The sequence below is a fragment of the Mauremys mutica genome, chromosome 2 (genome assembly GCF_020497125.1).
Source record: "Mauremys mutica isolate MM-2020 ecotype Southern chromosome 2, ASM2049712v1, whole genome shotgun sequence".
NCBI classification, from domain to species: domain Eukaryota; kingdom Metazoa; phylum Chordata; order Testudines; family Geoemydidae; genus Mauremys; species Mauremys mutica.
In genome coordinates this window covers 158,349,146-158,368,436 of record NC_059073.1, presented here as the reverse complement: position 1 = coordinate 158,368,436, position 19,291 = coordinate 158,349,146, and the positions used below count along the sequence as shown (strand labels likewise).

Below are 19,291 nucleotides of genomic sequence, written 5' to 3'. Positions count from 1 at the left end.
AAGAAAACATTTCAAAAAAGATAACTCTCGATCGTAAGGAACACAAATCAGCGGCAAATAGAGACAAAAACCTTAAGAAAACACAGAAAGTCGTTTTCAACAAGAGGGTCCTAGGAGAAGGGTTTAAAACCCTGCCCTATGACTTTTAAAAATGGATACGAGGTGAAAACACTCCTTTTCTACAATTCTCGTGGGGCCTAGCAACTGTGGCAAAAGTTACTTTATCAAAAATGTGTTGGATAACACCAAACAAACCTTGTCTTTTCTGCCTGAGGATATTGTGTGATGTTACAGTTGTTGGCAACCTCTGTATAAAGAACTGCTCTGTAAATATCCCTTTATCAATTTTGAGGAGGGGCTGCCTGATGCTTTGGACGATGACTGTTTGTTTCCTACTAATAAAGTAAATATGATTATCATAGACGATCTGATGAACTCTGCTTGTGAAAGCGATGAAATCAAAAAAAGCCTTTACCAAGTACGTGCATCATAGAAACCTGAGCATTATGTATATACTTCAAAACATATTTTGTCAGGGAAAAAAGAGTCGTACGATTAACCTAAACACAAAGTAAATGGTTCTGTTAAAAAAAACCCGGGATAAATTACAAATCGCTAAGCTCTCTCGGCAAATGTACCCCATCAAAGCTCAATTCTTTCTAGAAGCTTTTGAGGATGCTACCAAAAGACCTTATGGCTACCTGATGGTGGATTTAAATGCTTCCACCCCAGAAGCTTATAGACTAAGAACTGGTCTTTTCCTTCCAGAGTGGCCGGCGGTTTATAGTTTGAAAAGAACAACAGCTGGGTATAAATAGAGATGAATTATTGGCAGGCCCCCTTTTTAACAGCCAGGGTTGCTGACCGAAAACATGTCTAGCTGCGTGAAGAGAAACCTGGTCCTTTTAAAATTACTTAGCAAATCATCCCAGCAGCAAAGGAGGGCTATACTGTGTTCGGCCTCTGACGATTTAGTAGCGGCCATCTCAGAAATAGCGCTCAATACATTAAAAGGAAACGTACCTTGGACACAAAATCAAGTGCACGTGCTGAAAAAGAGACGCAGACTTATAAAAACTTTGTGTAATAAAAGGGTTTCACTTAAAAGAGAGAAACATCTGGTGAAGCAGTCTGGGGGTTTTATCGGACCTCTCTTAAGTTTTGGTATCCCTCTGATAGCGGGACTTTTGACTAATCAATAATGGAGTATGCAGAAAAAATGTACCTGGTTCCCAGCTGCCAGTTGGAGCAATTAAGGGCTTCCCCCTCTGGCAGAGGAAAATATCAGAATGACCGCAACTCCCTTACTGGATGCTGAAATGAAGTCTGTTCTTGAAATAACTGATTTAGCCTAATACGAAAAGGCTAAACTTTACAGCGCTGTGCTTCAAAGGTACCTAATGTACGTGAAGCAGAGTGATACGGATAAAGGGAAAATAAGTCTGTTTCTACCGGAACAGGAACAGAGTGTGACTGCCAAACCCTCAGAGACACCAAAGACCTGGAGGCGATGTATAACGTGAATAAGCGTTATAAGAAAAATGCATTAGTATTGCTTAATAAGCTGGGCCAGGATAAAAATGTCTCTACATGGAACGATAAAGGGGATTTTGTGTACAAAGGCTCTGTATTTAATGGTTCTAACATGCTTGACTTAGTGAAGGCCGTCACCCAGACACACTCTGTTCCTAGCAGACATTTACCTAAAGGATGGGATGTGTTTATGAATGTCATGGCGGAACTGAACGTACTATCTTCCGTCATGGGCAATGTGGCCAACAGAAAGGGGTCACATGACTCACTTCCGGATGGGTCACCCTGCCCTGGAACTCCCCCGATTGATCAAATCTCCTCTCGGGGCAGTCCTATGGAGGAAGAGTTTAAGGGGCCAAGGGCTGGGGTTAAGGTTTGATTGATGGTAGGGCCTTTATAGTACTAGGAGCAGGATGACGTCCAGCTCAAAGAAGTGGGCGTGGGGGTTACTTTGTAAATTATCAGTTTAGTCCGGGACCGCCTCAGCTGCTATCTCAAGCGCTGATGGTACCTCTATTACTAGAAGAGAACCGGTCTGGGACAGAACTCTCTCCAACAGCCTCTGTGATAAAGGGAGAAGATGCACACACAACAATATCAGCTTCTCTGCAATCTCCTTGTCATCTTTAATTGCTCTCTTGAATCCACCCGTTCTTTCATAGACTTCTGATCTCCTTAAAGTGTTTTTTAGTGTTTGTCTATATCCCTTCAGTTATTTGCTCTTCACAAGCCATCTTAGCACTTCTACTTTCCCGCTTACATGCTACCTGCTGTAATTTAGGCTTCTGTTTACTCTCCACCCTGCCTCTTTTAAAGAATTTGTTTAGTTCCAATGAGCTCTTGGCTCTTGCTATTATTAGTGGCCTTGCTGGTTAGGAGCTCGCTTCACTACAAAGCCAATGTAAAGAGCTCAAACTCCCCCTCCCTAAGCAAGAACTGGCCCCCGCAGTTTGTCCTCAGCAGTGACTGCGGTGGGGTATGGGGGAGAAAGACGCTTGTTAAAGGGAGCAGGGGAGTTTTCTGACAGCCAGGGTCACATGTCGGGAGAGCCCAGGACTGCAGCCAGAGTGAAGGAAATTCTGGCTGCAGCAGCCTTATTCCTCTCTTGCTCTGTGGATTGGGGCTGTGAGAAGTGACACTGGGTCTGCTTGTGGCCTGCAGTTCAGCCTGCGACTCCGCCAACCCCTGCCCACCCTTCTTGGGCTGACCGCAGCCTCTATAGGCATTTACGCCTCAGGCCTAGCATAGCCTGCTCAGCACCTGGCGGGGGTCTGCCTAGTGAGCAGCTGGCAGGATCAGCCTCTGACAGAACTAATGCCCGTGATGCGGGGGAGGGGTTGGACTACACGCTCCAACCCTGGGATGTGTTTCCTCAGCTCCTGGCTCTGTTTCCTCAGCTCTGGTGCAGCCCTTTGGGGCATGATCAGCTGTTGAAGGCAGGAAGGCTCAGAGCTAGAATTTCGTATCCCCATAAGCATAGCTGGGGCTGGGGGGCGGGGGTTGGGATGGTGGTCAGCTGCTCCGTGCCTGCAGGGGCTCTTGGAGCTGCCACTTGCAGGGGGCTGGCAGCAATCCTTGGGAGAGATGGTTAGTGCTGGGTCTGCAACACGACTTCCTGGCATATGCCAGGCTGGGTTCTGCAGAGTTAGCTCCAAATGAGGCTCAGAGCAACCCCCAGCCTCGCCCTTGGCTGCGGCTGCTCAGAGTCCTTGCCGGCGGCATCACAGCTGGTGAGGGAGTAGGGGGAAAAGTCTCCTCCAGCAGCCGGGTCTCCCATCAGAAGTTGTTTTCCTCCCTCTTGTGGAGTCCACCCCCTCTCTGCTTGCCACTGCCCCCTGCCTTCCAGGAACAGCTCACTTATGACTCCCAGATCCTGCTGACCAGCCGTGGCTCCTGTCTGGGCCAGGATGGGAACATCCCACGGGGCAGGGAGTTTCAAACTATGGCCCGGGAGAGGATACCCCAGAACCAGCCCCGAGGGCTTTCTCCCTGCTCCTACACTCTGCAGGTCACTCCAACTGGGTTCTGGCTCCCAGCCACCGTATGATGTGGCTGCTGCCCTCTGCCCCTAGAACGCTTCCCCGATTTCCCCCCGCCCCTCCTCCCAGCACAGCAATACCCCTGAGCCGTGACTTACAGCAGGGCAGGCGTTCCAAGCCTCCTGCTCTTCTCTGGCTTCAATTGTCCATCATGTATCCCAGGGGAGGCAGGCGGGCCTGGTTATTTAACAGCATGCAGGGCACCAGCCACCGCTTGTATTTCTGTCCTTCAAGGTGCTCCCTGCCCCCAATCCATCTGGGCAGAGGAGGGGAAAGAGCTGGGTGGAGGAGTTACTGTATCGCTCTGAGGCTGGTTGGTTCCCACTTTCTCCCACCGAACACAGCCTACCTGACTCCTTTATCCCCCATGGCAGGATTGGAGGGGGACACACACATGTGGCAATACTGTTTATCTCACACCTAGCTTCCTGTGCATGCATAAATTCAGGCCCCAATCCTGCAATTTATTTTAAGTGGATTGGCTGTGCATCTACGACGAAGTCCCATTAACTTCAATGAGGCTCAGCCTCGCCGCTGGGGTCCTCCTGAGCAGAGCCAGTTGCAGGAGCAAGGATTTACGTGACAGCTGCCAGGAACAGATGCAGTTATGGTCGGGTCTATGAAAATAGTCTTTTTGTTTAAATATTTGAGAGCTAAATAACAGGAAGATTGCAGTGCTGGTAAGACAGATGGGTCTGTGAGAAGATCGCTGTTTGGAACTGCTCCACAGGGTGAAAAGAAGAACCTCCGTCCTACAGTGTGAGAAACCCAAAAGGATTGTCAGAGTCCAAGAGAAAGAAGCAGCAAAACTGAAACTGAGCAGCCTAACTGCAGAGTGAAACAGCAAAGGGGAAAGAAAGAGCAGCAGAGCACCTTTGATTTTTAAAGCCTTTAATTTAAACGCACAATAAAGGATCTTGCGAGTGTCCCTTCACCTCCCCCAATCTGTAAGGATTTTTATCTCTCTAGGCCGATCTGATCAGAAGATCTCGGGGAGTCTTACAGTTTACCTCCCGTTGAGTCCCCCTTTTAAGCCCATCTGTCAGAGCTGACCCCAAATGAATAACACACGCACAAATGTAAAACAACCAACACCACTTTCTTTGCTAAGGGGAGAGGAAGGAAGGGAAAGGGGAATGGATTTATGATTCTGGAGATTCAGAATAACACACAGGCACACACATGCACTTATAACACAAGATTTTCTTCTATCTTTACAGACATCAGCGATAAAGGGGCTGCAGGATCCAGATGACAGAAGTCGGCGATGAACACCGACCGTGGACAAATGAAATAGACGGGTACATACGTATCCCTATCTTAACTCCCACCCTAACCCGCTTTGCGTCGTCTTGAGTGCACGATTGATCTGACTAATCGGACCAGGTCCGTGTATGCAAGTTTGCTTTCCCAAAACAACAAACAAACAACCCCAACTTAATTAGTAAGTAACTATTGCAGGCCAATAGCCAGTGCCAAGATTGTACCGCACTACGAGAGAGAGAGCTAGACACCTGAACCTCTGACAGCTTAAAAGCTCAAGAGCCACTGCCCCTGGCCCCTCCCCTCATTGGTCTTTATAGGGAGCTGTTGCTGGGCAAGGTCAGATTCCTGCTCTTTCCATTTTCCCGCCTTTTCTGAGGAACAAGAACCTGACCCAAAATGGAGGTTGCCTTGTCCTTTTATCAAACCAAAATGGCCTTTTGATTTACAGAACTTATTTTAACTTTTATACATAATAATTTGGCAAACATGTAAACTGAAATTAACACCTCAGCCTGCTCCATGCTTTCAGAGCAGCCACACCCAGGCTGTAGCAGGTGTGCACACCCCATCTGATCGCCCCCTGCCCCAGGGCACGGCTGGAGTCACTGCGACTCTCAGGCAAAGCCACAGCCTGAGCAGCGGGTTTCACTGGGGACAAGCCACGTCACTTTCCAAATCCAGACCCGTCCGATCATGGCCCATGCTCACAGCCTGGCCAGCAGGAACCAGGGGGTGGGGGTGGCTCGGGTCCCCCACCGGCCAGCGGGGCTTGCTCCGCAGCTCGTGTGAGCACCCCCCACGCAGCGGCCCAAGCCAGCTCCACGCCTACCTCGGCCCTGGGGCACCGGGCCGGGCCGCTCCAGGCACAGGGGGAGGGGCACTGGAAGTGAGGGTGCTGAGGGGAGGGGAGGTGGGCAACCCCGCTGCAGGGGCTGGGGGGATGCCTGCGGGACGCTGTTTCCTGGCCGGAGGGGGCAGAACTAGCGGCGGACCGGTCCGACTCCCACCTGCCCCGGAGATTGCAGTTGGGGAAGCGGTGCTCGGAGAGGAAATTCTCGGCCCCAGGGCCGGCTTTAGGCACTGCGGGGCCTGATTCAAACGAGCTGCTGCCAAAGACAGCAGCTGGACTTCGGTGGCAGCTCTATTGGCTGCCGGTGCCTTTGGTGGCACGTCAGTGGAGGGTCCTTAGGGACATTGCAGGGCCCTCTTAGGGGCGCGAGGCCCCATTCGGGGGAATCGGGTGAATCGCCCTAAAGCCGGCCCTGCTTGGCCCGCTCCAGCATGGTGCGATGGTGCCTCAGCCCCTGGGGCCCGGCCATGGCCCTGCAGCCCGGCCATGGCCCTGCAGAGCAGTGCGGACATGGGCCGAGCCACAGCTGGAACACGCAACAGGGGGAGCTGGTCTGGGGAAAGAGCGGGACGCACACCCCGGCGGGGTCCCTTACACCGCTCTGGGGAAGGGCCCTGGCCCAGCTCTTAAGGCTGGCCTTACCATGAGGCGAACTGAGGCAGCCTCCTCAGGTGCCAGACTGGGGGGGAGGGGGTGCACCAGCACCACTAGGACCCAGAGTGTAGAAAATTGTGTCTGCTGCTGGTGCATATGTATTCTCTCTGCTCTAGATGCACAGAGATGGTGGAGTGCTGTGCTGGAGGAAGGAGGGCACAAGGGATGTAACAGGCAGGCCGGAGAATTGGTGAGAGGGAATAACAGAAAGCAGCAGGGGCTGCAGGGAGAGAGAGGAGAAGGAGCCTCTTATTTACCTCTCTAGCACCCCCAAGAGCCTGGACTGATTAACACCAGCTTCTCAGGGAGCTTCCTGTTTCCTGCTTTTTCCCTGAACCCACTTGAAGAGAACAGGCAGTCAACTGAAGTAGTAGGAGCCAGTTAGGCCCTTAAGATGCTATAAGGAGGAGGGATAGCTCAGTGGTTTGAACATTGACCTGCTAAACCCAGGGTTGTGAGTTCAATCCTTGAGGGGGCCACTTAGGGATCAGGGGCAAAATCAGTACTTGGTCCTACTAGTGAAGGCAGGGGGCTGGACTCGATGACCTTTCAGGGTCCCTTCCAGCTCTATGAGATCAGTATATCTCCATATCTTCCCTCACTCAGGCCCTGCTATCAGCCTGGTTATTTGTCCCCTTCAACTGAGTGTTGAGAGCCACAATAGCTGGCACATAACAGCAGTCATGAGTGAAAGAAGAAAATGCTCCTCTGGGGTAGCATTAAGAAAAAAGAAAGAAAGCAAAGGAAGCTTTTCTATCCAAGCAGGAAGGAGCTCTCCTGAGATACACAGACACAAATGTTCACAGTGAGCCTTTCGGCCCTAGTGAGGATGTGAGTGGTGAGGAGATGCCTGATCTTCCAGTTAGTCAGAGTGCAGATGGCCTGGCAGCTACTGCAGCATCCATATCTCCATCTCAAATGGATGTAACCATGCACATTCCTGAAGGAAAGTGTAGATCAGAGAAGTGTGTGGTGGAGACGCAAGAAACTACTGCTGCTGAGTTTAGTTCCTTAAGTCAAGATGATCCAGGACTGTGGACCCACATGAGCAGTAGCCTGAGGGACTTCCTTGTACTGCATGGGCCACAGCAAGCAAAAAACGTCCTGTTCCCCAAAGACAATGAAAATAGAAGTTTCCATCCAACACATTACTGGCGTGAAATCCCCAATGGTGACAAAGTGGAGAGGCAATGGCTTATGTACTCAAAAACCCAGAATGCTGCATACTGGTTTTGTTGCAAACTCTTCCAGTCTAATGTTCCAGCCCCATTGGGTTCTACAGGAACAAAGGACTGGAAAAATCTGGCTAGAAATGTGGCATACCATGAGACGGCAGCAAATCACCAGAGAGCATTCCATAGGTGGAAAGAGCTTGAGATGAGAATAAGGTTAAAGGCCACCATAGATGATCAGCATCAAGAGAAGATTGCATCAGAGTCTCTGAACTGGCAAAATGTTCTGAAAAGGCTCATTGTCATTGTGAGAATGCTTGCTACCCAAAACCTATCACTGTGTGGCACTTCAGATCTCCTGTATGTGCCAAACAATGGAAACTTCCTTAAAATTGTGGAGCTGATGGCTGAGTTTGATGCTGTACTCCAGGAGCATCTAAAAAGAGTCACCACCCAAGAAATGTACACACACCACTACCTTGGAAAAACAATTCAAAAAGAGATCATACAGTTACTCGCAACAAAAGTCATACAAAAGATTGTGGCAGATCTTAAGTCAGCAAGATATTACTCTGTTATTCTGGACTGCACATCTGACAGCAGCCATACAGAACAAATGACTTTAATGCTGCGGTTTGTAACAACAACAGAACCTAGTGAAAATGTCCCTGCAATAGTGACTGTCAGAGAGCATTTTCTAGAATTTATTGACATTGATGATACTGCAGGAGCTGGTCTGACAAATGGGCTTCTTAAAAAGCTGGCAGATATGGGAATTGCGATAACCGACATGAGAGGTCATTGCTATGATAATGGTGCCAACATGAGAGGAAAGAACAGAGGAGTGCAGACATGGATCTGAGAGTTAAACCCTGAGCTTTTTTTGTTCCATGCAGTTCTCATTCATTGAACTTGGTGGTCAGTGATGCAGCATCAGCTTCTAGTGAGGCTGCTGAAATTTTTAATGTAATTCAAAGCATCTATGTATTTTTCTCTGCATCAACTCATCAATGGCAAATTTCGAAGCAACATCCTCTCTGACACTGAAACCACTGAGTGCCACACAATGGGAAAGTCAAGTGATGGCGATAGAGCCTATCAAACACCAAACTGGGACGATAGATGATGCCATAGTTGCCATTATGTAGGATAATACTGTGACAGGAACTGTTCGTGGGAGAACAGTGGCAGAGGGAAATGGAATCACCAGAAACGTACATAACTTCAAATTTCTGCGTGTCTTAGTGTTGTGGCATGACATACTGTTTGAAATAAATCTTGTAAGGAAGAGACCTTGATATAGCTGGAGCAATGGAATAACTGGACAAAGCAAAGTCATACCTACAGTCTTCCCGGTCAGATGAGGGATTTCAAAACATTCTGAAGAGTGCACAGAAGTTGGCAGAGGAACTTCACACTGAAGCTATTTTCCCACCCATTCAAAAAAGCAAGAGTCATTGAAGAAGAAGAAGACATTTTGATTATGACGCATGGGATAATCCCATAAGAGGCCCCAAACAACAATTCAAAGTTGAATTCTTTAACCAGGTGCTAGATTGTGCAATACAGTCAGTTGAAGAATGTTTCATGCAGCTCAAGGCACACGGCAGTATATTTGGGATGTTGTATGATATTCCAAAACTCTTCACTTTACCTGAAGAAGACCTACACCAGCAATGCAGGGCACTGGAGACAGTGTTGACACATGATGACATGCGCAATATTGATGTGCGTGATTTAGGTGATGAACTGAAAGCCCTTTCAAGATACATTTCAGCAAGATCAACTGCAAAGGCTGTTCTGGAATATATGTGCACAAATAAGATGAGCACCCTCTTTCCAAATGCTTTTGTTACTCTGTGCATACTTCTAACACTTCCTGTAACAGTTGCCAGTGGAAAATGCAGTTTCTCCAAGATGAAAAAAAATACATCTATCTCCACAATGACACAGGAGAGGCTGGTCAACCTTGCAACCATCTCAATAGAGCATGAGCTGGCCCAGACTGTGGACCTTCAGCAGGAAGCAGTTCAAATCTTTGCAACCAAGAAGGCACGGAAAGCACCACTTTGATCATTCAAACAGATAAAAATGCCAGCGTTTACTATGCAGACAAGAAAAGTTACATTTGCTGTTCAGGTATTTGAAAGCTAAGTATTACTTAAAATTTTTGAACAAGGCATTTTAAGTTGTTAGTTCTCCTTTATTGGGGTAGGTAGCAGAGCAGTACCATGAGAGGAGTAGAACAGGAAGAAGGCAGAATTGAGAGCTTTCAAAATTTTGGTGTCATTTGAGCTCCTCGCCTCTGGTGCCAAAATGTTGTGGGCCGGCCCTGTCGGCTGTGAACAGCCACGGGGTCAGCCCCGGGATAGCCATGGGAACCAGGCCCTGCTGTGCTGCAGGCTCCCAGTCCCACGGTGGGTCAGTCACTTGGGCCCAGATCCTCATGGGTTTAGGCACCTAAATCCCATTGAAATCCTACCTTCTCTGTGTCTCAGTTCCCCACCTCTGCAATGGGGGTTATAGCTCTGCCCTGCCTCCCAGTGGTGGTATGAGGATAAAGACCTTAAAGTTTGGGAGGTGCTCAGCTCCTACAATAATGGGCCCACAGGAGTACCTAAGACAGACTACAGACAGGCAGAGATATGAGAAAACACACACACACACACAGATGTGAAACACATACAAACACAGATGTGAACCACACAGACTCGCAAACAGAACAATGCAGGGTAATGCATGTTATAAAACACACACACAAAGTAACTACACACAACAAGGCTGTGTAGGGTGACCAGACAGCAAACGTGAAAAATCGGGATGGGGGTGGGGGTAGTAGGAGCCTATATAAGAAAAAGACCCAAAAATTGGGACTGTCCCTATAAAATTGGGACATCTGGTCACCCTAAGGCCATGGACCAAGCTGAACTTGTTACTGTCACTCTCATTTCACATGCCCTTTCCTCCTAGTGTTTGTCATACTCACTTGTTGCATGTTGTTTTAAATCAGGCCCTGTCCCTGCAAACACTGGCCAGGATTCCACCAGCTGCCCTGCACACTCGAGTCCTTACCCCTACAAGGAGCTCCATGGAAGCCAAGGAGGGTCTGCCACATGCATGCAGGGATCCAGCGAAGTGGACCGGTTTGAGGGATTATGTCACTTTTCACATGAGCAAACTCATGCAGTAGTCGAATTGACTTCACTGGGGCTCTACACATGCACAAAAGGCCTTCCATGTGGACGGGTTAGATCAGTGGTTTTGGCCCCCAAACTTGTCTGAGCTCCGTACAGCTGCAGGGGTCCACCCTCACTCATCTCATTGTAAAACTGGGACCTTTGAAAGAATACGGCTTTTTCATCTCAGCATTTACAAATATCTCCCTTGAATGAGCTACTTTATCATCATCACTGCACGCAAGAGAGATGATTAATCCATTTTAATTAGTGATAGCCCTGGGACTTCTACTAAGTTTGACCGCATTGCATGGCAATTTTACACCTTCAAATATTTTTACTCACACCACTATGTTGTCACTGTTACATCAGCTGCATTGTAAAGGAATCATAGGTAGAAAGGGGACCCCATTTGAAACACTCTCAGGCTCAAACCCTGCTAGCAGCTCTGTGTAGGTGGACTCCTGCAGAGTCTTTGGTGAGCTTCGTCCTAGGTGCAGTGAACCACCCACAATGATCAGCTTGTAAGGTCGGGGCCTTCGTTGTGGCAACTACTCTGATGATCAGAACAGTTGCTGAAATCATTCCCAGAAGTGTGAGCAGCCAGAGAAGCTTGAACTCAACCCTGTATTAAAATGTACACTCTCTGTCTCCACTTCTGCAAATGTGCTCAATAGCCATTCACATTGTTCCCTAAGAATTTAATAAGCATGGGCTAGTATGGGGCTAGAAATCCGACAAGGGCAGTCATTTAAAGATAGATCTCTGTAAGAGAAGAATTTGGGCCCTGTGAATTTCCCGTGTTGCAGAATTTGGCTTCCAAAAAGTAGCAGAGTACAGAAAGTTTCACACCGCCGTTGCTTGTTCTCTCTATTCACTCATACTGCACCATGATCCTTTGTCCAATGAGGGTTTTGATCTGATCTGAATTGTTTTCAGGATGCAGTTTCTTGGAATTCTGCGGCTAAGTCATCCCACCCCCCATGGTCAAACCCATGGTAGAAGGCTCTGGGGGAGGAAATCTCCATGAGACCCTAGCTGAGATACATCCACATCATCCTGGTAGGGGGCGAAGAGGGAACAAAGCCACAAGGCCCACCCTCAAGCTCTGCACATCCCCAGAGCACCGCAGAAGGCCAGGATTCTCCATGCAGAGGCCTTTTACCTCCAGATCAGCTCTAGCCCCAAATTCAGTTGAAGGCAATAGGAGCACTGGCTCCACAGCCCCACTGAAAATCAGCCCCCAGGTGTCCCTAGTTGGGCACAAGAAATGAAGGCACCCAAAAATCAGTAGCTGCTTTTGAGAACGTTGATTTCCCCCTCTCTGTGCCTCAGTTTCCCCATCTGTAAAATGGAGATAATACTCCTCACCCACCTTGCTAAAGCACTTTGAATGATGAACACTTGGTAGTGCTTTCTGGAGAGACTGTAGAGAGAGAGGAACTTTCTTCACACATGGATTAAAGAGACCTAGCAGCAGCCATGTTGCTTCCCACCCCTTTGACTGAGTCCCCGGAATGCCCAGTGAAAATATGCGTCCACTGAACAATTCTAGACTGCCTTTACATCTCTCGTGGCCACTAAACTGTTCCTCAGTGGCACATTGGAAGAGCAGATGCCCCTGACAACACTGCCTGGGGTGGGGGGGGGACACGATACACTTATTACAAAGGAACATTGAGATGATCAGAAAGCTGGAGCCAGGGACCATCCTATAGTTTGGCAGCTTTTCCTGAAGAGAGTCAAGAGCTTTGATTCACTCTAAATTAGACTCTTCCTCAGGCACTCTGTGTGAGTGTGTGGATGCAGAGAGAGAAAGTACATGGGCATGTACCTATATGCATAGGAAAAAGCAGGGAGAGGAGGCAGGGAGCAGAGACAGGCACTTGGGAAAGACACCCATGGGGAATGGGAAGCAAGTGGGTTTGGGGAGGCAGAGCCAAAAAGAGACAGAAGGAAAGAAAGAGGAGGGGAGAGAAGAGAGAGAAAAGAGGGAGGCCTGGTGGGAGGGAGAGCTGGGGAAACTCAGGGGAAGAGCCCACAGGTCCCAGGGAAAGGGGTTGGAGGAGGTACAGAGGAAGAGACTAGAAAAGAATGAGAGAGAGAAGATGAAGGGGGAATGAAAATCATAGCGAGAAGAAGGGATAAAGAAATGGCTCAAGGGGAGGAGAGAGCAAGACAAGTCACCACTTTATGATCCAGCCGGGCTAGTGGAGCCTGTTGTAATAATTTGGGCCTCATACGCCTACCCCAATTGTAAGCTTAACTTTAGGTAAGTGGATAAAAAGTTGATCAAATATTCCAATAACTCATAACAGGGAATGTTGATGAAAGGGAGACAGACTGAATGAGCCCAAACAGAAAGGCCAACTAGTAACTAAAGGACAGTGTTAAGATCATGCCTGGTCAACAAGAGAACTGTGGGGCTGGAAATCAATGGACCAAAACTGGTGTGTCGGAAATGAGGTCTAATTGGTGGACAAAATAATAAGGGGAAAGACTATTCCACCCATGGCTCCCTTTGGGGTCCATTTGAAAAAAGACCTTGAGGGGAGAATGAAGTGCTCTGACTAGCTGGGAGATGGGTGGACAGGAAAAAATGAGCTTCACCACATGGCTGCCACATCTACCATCTCCTAGGGACCTCTTGGGCCTTCATGATCCTGATCCTGATGCTGAGAAATGTCCTGTCCAGACCAGGCCTTAGAGAGAGGGACCCAGATGACACAGCCACCTCCACTGGCTCTGGTCAAATCCCAAACACCACCTGGGATATAAGACTTTGGTTCCTGCTGTCACCACCGCCCCCACCTTTGTGTGTCATTTTCCTTCCCTCCTATTTCTCCTCTTTCCTCTCCCTCTCCTTTTGCCTTCTGTTTAGTAAGAGTCTGGCTGAGCTGGCCAAGACTGCGTATTTTGCAACACTGCTGTGAGCCTGTGACTAAAGAGGCAGCAAAAAGCAATGTTCTAAGCAGCCCAATTCTGGTACAAGTTTGCCAGGTCTTAGAGTGGCTGATCGGACTGTGTGCTGTGCCTTTAGTTTGCCAGCAGCAAGGCTGCAAGTGAAAGTCAACACCAGAAACTGAAGCTGCTTTTTCAGTCTTCCCCTTTTTGTGTGTTTTTGGCTTGTTCTGTCTTTTTGGAAACAGCATCCGTCTGCAACAACAGATCCAGCCCATCTCAACTAACTCCTTCTCTTTCCCAAAAACAAAGAAACAAACAAAAGCAAACAAAACCCCCAAAATAACAAGGGGAAAAACAAAGGACAGTTATTACCATCTTTAATACCATCAAAGAGACTGTCAGACAGGGCTTTTCCCTTCTAAAAACTCTCGATAGCAAAAGAATATTGTTCAAACAAAAGCCTCCCTCAAGATGCTACATTTCAAATGTGTGAACTGTTTCCTTCTTGTTCTGTGTCTTTAATAAAAGGTTACAGAGATTTTTTAATGGGGTGTTGGTTGTGGGACTGAGCAGACCAATGTCTGTGTGTTCCAAAATCCCAGGCCTTCTTTCACTGTTTAGTGCTGTACAGTGGCAGGAGTCATGTTAACACCTTTCAATCTCTAGGCCAATATATTCCATTAAACCGAATACAAAAACCTTCCAAGCTATGGCTGCCTCTCTCCCCCCAGCTCATACTAGCCCTTGGGAGAGCTGCATTGCCCAGCTGCCCCACACCCTCCCCTTTTAGTGCCGGCCCCACAGCCACCCTCCTCTACATCAACCCCACGATCTCAACCTTGGAGTCAGCTACAATTCTGCCCCTCCTTCTCCTGCTCCCCACACCCCAAATCCAGGCTGCTGCCCAATCTCGCCAGTCATAGAATCATAGAATATCAGGATTGAAAGGGATCTCAGGAGATCATCTAGTCCAACCCCCTGCTCAAAGCAGGACCAATTCCCAACTAAATCATCCCAGCCAGGGCTTTGTCAAGCCTGACCTTAAAAACCTCTAAGGAAGGAGATTCAACCACCTCCCTAGGTAACCCATTCCAGTGCTACACTACCCTCATAGTAAAAAAGTTTTTCCTAATATCCAACCTAAACCTCCCCCATTGCAACTTGAGACCATTACTCCTTGTTCTGTCATCTGCTACCACTGAGAACAGTCTAGATCCATCCTCTTTGGAACCCCCTTTCAGGTAGTTGAAAGCAGTTATCAAATCCCCCCTCATTCTTCTCTTCTGCAGACTAAACAATCCCAGTTCCCTCAGCCTCTCCTCATAAGTCATGTGCTCCAACCCCCTACTCATTTTTGTTGCCCTCCGCTGGACTCCCTCCAACCTTTCCACATCCCTTTTGTAGTGTGGGGCCCAAACTGGACACAGTGTTCCAGATGAGGCCTCACCAATGTCGAATAGAGGGGAACGATCACGTCCCTTGATCTGCTGGCAATGCCCCTACTTCTACAAATGTCGTTAGCCTTCTTGGCAACAAGGGCACTGTGACGGACCCAGACCAGTAGGGTACAGGAGTCTGGTAGAGGGCAAATATACTGGTCACTGGATGAGTAGTTTTCTGTTCCCTAAGTGACCAGAGGCAGGGGCTGCACAGAGTAATCAGGAACCTGCTAGAACCAATTAAGACAGGCAGGATAATTAAGACACCTGGAGCCAATTAAGAAACTGCTAGAATCAATTAGGACAGGCTAGCTAATCAGGGTGTTATATCCTTGGGGCAGCCGGTGTAGGAAGCAATCACTTGAGGCCAGAGAGCAGGCAGCTAACCAAAACCTCCATTTTATTTACAGATATACAGAGAGCTCACTCAGCCGGTTGAAACCGACTGAGCTATCCCTTAATAGTCTAACTCAGTTGCCATAGTAACAAAACCCATGACAACCAAATACACAACATATTCCTCCCCCCCTAATAAGAACATCCCCTAAATAAAACACACACTAAACTAGAGAAGGAGGGTAGACTGCCTCCATTCCCGGCTAAACCCTGGGGATTATTTTGCCCCATAACCGTGGGTTCGCCCTAACTAAAGATCCAGCCGATGAGGAGGCCTTCTGTCTCTAAGTGGATTACGGCGAACTTCTGGTGTTGTTGCACCTGAAAGTACTAGGGGCTCAGGGTCCGCAGCACGAATAGGTGAGGAGGTGGTATCAGCTCGTGCTGGGCAAAGGGGTATCTCAGCTGCCGGCAGTAATGGAGGAGAACAGTCAGGAACAGGTGACTCATGATTCGGTGTCTCACCAGGAGGGGTGAAGTCAGACCCCTCAACTGCAGATGGGTCCTGAAGACTGGCATGACCTGGCAACAGCTGATCTACATGTCGCCGCCAGGTAAGATTCTCTGCAGTCCGGACTGTATAGGAAACAGGTCCTGTTTGAGTGATGACTGTGGCCGGGACCCATTTAGCTCTGGAAGTATAATTCTGAGCCAAAACTGGCTGTCCTGGGCTAAAGGTTCAGTCTTTTGCTCTGGGTGCCCGTCTGATGACTTGATATTGCTGCTGACGTTGCACAGTTTGTCTGGGTTCAGAAGGTTTCAGCAGATCAAAGCAAGTGCGCAGCTGTCGTCCCATCATTAGAAAGGCTGGGGAAGCCTGGGTCGTAGCATGAGGTGTGTTTCTATAGGAAAGTAAGAAGGTATCCAGACGCTTTTGAATGGAGTGTTGTCCCTTTGCTGATTTCAAAGCGTTTTTCATTGTCTGCACAAATCTTTCAGCTAATCCGTTGGTGGACGGATGATATGGTGCTGACGTGATGTGGTGTATCCCATTTGCCTTCATAAAATTTTGAAACTCCTGAGAGACGAACTGCGGTCCGTTGTCGCTCACAAGTTGTTCTGGCAGACCAAAACGACTAAAGAGTCCTCGTAGTTTTTGGATAGTACTCTCTGCAGTAGTGGACTGCATTATAGAGATTTCTGGCCATTTAGAATGGGCATCTACTGCCACCAAGAACATGCTTCCTTCAAGGGGGCCAGCAAAGTCAACATGAATACGTTGCCACGGGTTTTCAGGCCAGTCCCATGGGTGTAGGGGTGCCCACTGGGGTGCATTTCTTACACCCTGACATGACATACAAGCTTTTGCCTTCTCTTCAATAGCACTGAACTCCTGACAAGCCACACAAGATCTGGTCCATAGCCCTCTGGAACAGGGCGGGAGCCGATGTGATTCCGAAGGGTAGGCGACAGTATCGATAAAGCCCCTTATGAGTCACAATAGTCAACAGCTCTTGGGACTTTTCATCGACGTGCATCTGTAAATATGCTTGACTCAGATCAATCTTACTGAACTTTTGTCCCCCAGCCAGGCCTGCGAAGAGGTCATCGATGCGGGGAAGCGGGTATTGCTCTGCACACAACACTGGGTTGACAGTGACTTTAAAATCACCGCAAATCCGGAGAGAGCCATCTTTCTTCACTATTGGAACGATAGGAGTGGCCCAGGAGCTATGGGTAACTGGTATTAGGACTCCATTGGTGACCAGGCGCTCCAGGTCTGCTTCAACTTTTGGCCTGATGGCATATGGCACAGTTCGGGCTTTCAGATATTTTGGTGGACTGCCAGGTTTAATGTTCAATGTCACAGTGATTCCCTTCATACTTCCCAAATCATCTCCAAAAACAGCAGCATGTTTCCTTAGTATAGGGGTTAGACTGGTTTCTTCTTTAGTCATCCGGTGCACTTCTGCCCAGTTCAGCTGAATCTTCCCAAGCCAAGACCTACCCATTAAGGCTGGGTAGTCACCTCTCACCACAAACAGTGGCAATTTAGCCGCCCGTCCATTGAGCTCCACCTTAACATCAATAGTGCCCAACATGGGCACAGCTTCACCTGTATACGTCTTCAGAACAGTTTTTGTTGCCTTAAGCGGAAGATGCTGTAGCTTTTCCTTATACACAGTCTCAGGAACCAGCGAGACAGCTGCACCGGTGTCTAGTTCCATGCGTATAGGTTTGCCCTCCAATAAGGGGGTTACCCAGTATTCATGTGAGCCCGCTGCCAAAGACAAAACATGCAGTGGCACTTCCTCTTGTGAGGAGGTGTCACCTTGATCATCCTGGGTCTGCTCTAGGGTATGCAAGGTTCCTCTTTTTGTCGGCCAGACCACAGGCCTCTTTTTCTTTTGTTTACAGGCATACTCAATGTGTCCCCTTTTGCCACAGTGTCGACACACCAGGTCCTTACACCAGCATTCTGATGCCTGGTGACCCAGCTTACCACAGCGGTAACATTCTTGACTCTGCACCGTTTTGTGGGTCAGTTCTTGTGACACTTTTTGCACCCTAGGGGATACACCGATGTATTGTGCCTCCCTTGTAGCAAGTTCCATGGAGACAGCAATATCAACAGCCTTCTGTAATGTAAGCTGAGCCTCTGTCAGTAGGCGCTTCCGTATAGCTTCACTGCAGAGGCCACACACTAACCTGTCACGCAGGGCATCATTTAACATCTCTTTAAATTCACGGTGTTCTGCTAGCTTTTTTAAAATGGCTACAAATTGTACAACTGTTTCATCTTCCTTTTGGTCTCTTTTGTGGAACCTATATCTTTCAGCAATTACCAGTGGTTTTGGGGAGAAATGAGACCCCAGGATTTCCACAATGTCACTGTAAGATTTAGTCTCAGGCTTAACAGGGTGTAGTAAGCTGCGTAGCAGAGAGTAAGTTTTAGCCCCTACAACAGTTAAGAATATTGGCACCTTCTTCACTTCTGTAATGTCATTTGCAATACCAAAAAGCTCAAAACGCTCAGTATACACATGCCACTGCTCTGTATTCTCATCAAAAGGCTCCAGGGGCCTGGTCAGAGTAGCCATGATTTTTAGTTTCACTTTCACAGTCAGTGCAAACAAGCAGCTTTTTTTTGTTTGTTTGGTCTTTACCTTAACTTCTACTTCCTTCTGTTACTGGAGCAGCACCGGAGTCTCACCCTCGTCGCCAGTGTTATATCCTTGGGGCAGCCGGTGTAGGAAGCAATCACTTGAGGCCAGAGAGCAGGCAGCTAACCAAAACCTCCATTTTATTTACAGATATACAGAGAGCTCACTCAGCCGGTTGAAACCGGCTGAGCTATCCCTTAATAGTCTAACTCAGTTGCCATAGTAACAAAACCCATGACAACCAAATACACAACACAGGGCACCTGAGTTTAAAAAGGACCTCACTTCAGTTTGTGGGGTGCATGCGAGGAGCTGGGAGCAAGAGGCATGAGGAGCTGAGAGTGAGAAGACATATTGCTGGAAGACTGAGGAGTACAAGCATTATCAGGCACCAGGAGAAAGGTGCTGTGGTGAGGATAAAGAAGGTGTTGGGAGGAGGCCATGGGAAAGTAGCCCAGGGAGTTGTAGCTGTCACGCAGCTGTACCAGGAGGCACCCTAGACAGCTGTAGGCCACAGGGCCCTGGGCTCGAACCCAGAGTAGAGGGTGGGCCCGGGTTTCCCCCCAAACCTCCCAACTCCTGATCAGACACAGGCGGAATTACCTGGACTGTGACTTCTACCAGAGGGGAAGGTCTCTGGCCTGTTTCCCAACCCACAAGGTGAATCTGTGAGGTGAGCAAATCCGCCAATAAGCGCAGGACCCACCAAGGTAGAGGAGGAACTTTGTCACAAGCACACTGTTGACTCATATCCAGCT

At 48.4% G+C, this 19,291-nt stretch overlaps 2 protein-coding genes across 9 annotated transcripts in view; both read left to right on the top strand.

The window, feature by feature from the left end:
* LOC123364116 (maestro heat-like repeat family member 5) overlaps positions 1-4,830 on the top strand; it is a 72,214-nt gene extending 67,384 nt beyond the window's left edge. Inside the window, exon 6 of the mRNA XM_045005936.1 lies at positions 4,793-4,830. The gene's annotated coding sequence lies outside the window, so the exon portion shown is untranslated. The remainder of the gene's footprint in view (positions 1-4,792) is intronic.
* The window catches only part of LOC123364118, a 110,209-nt gene that overhangs the window by 76,627 nt on the left and 14,291 nt on the right, over positions 1-19,291 (top strand). The gene's annotated exons all lie outside the window — the stretch shown is intronic.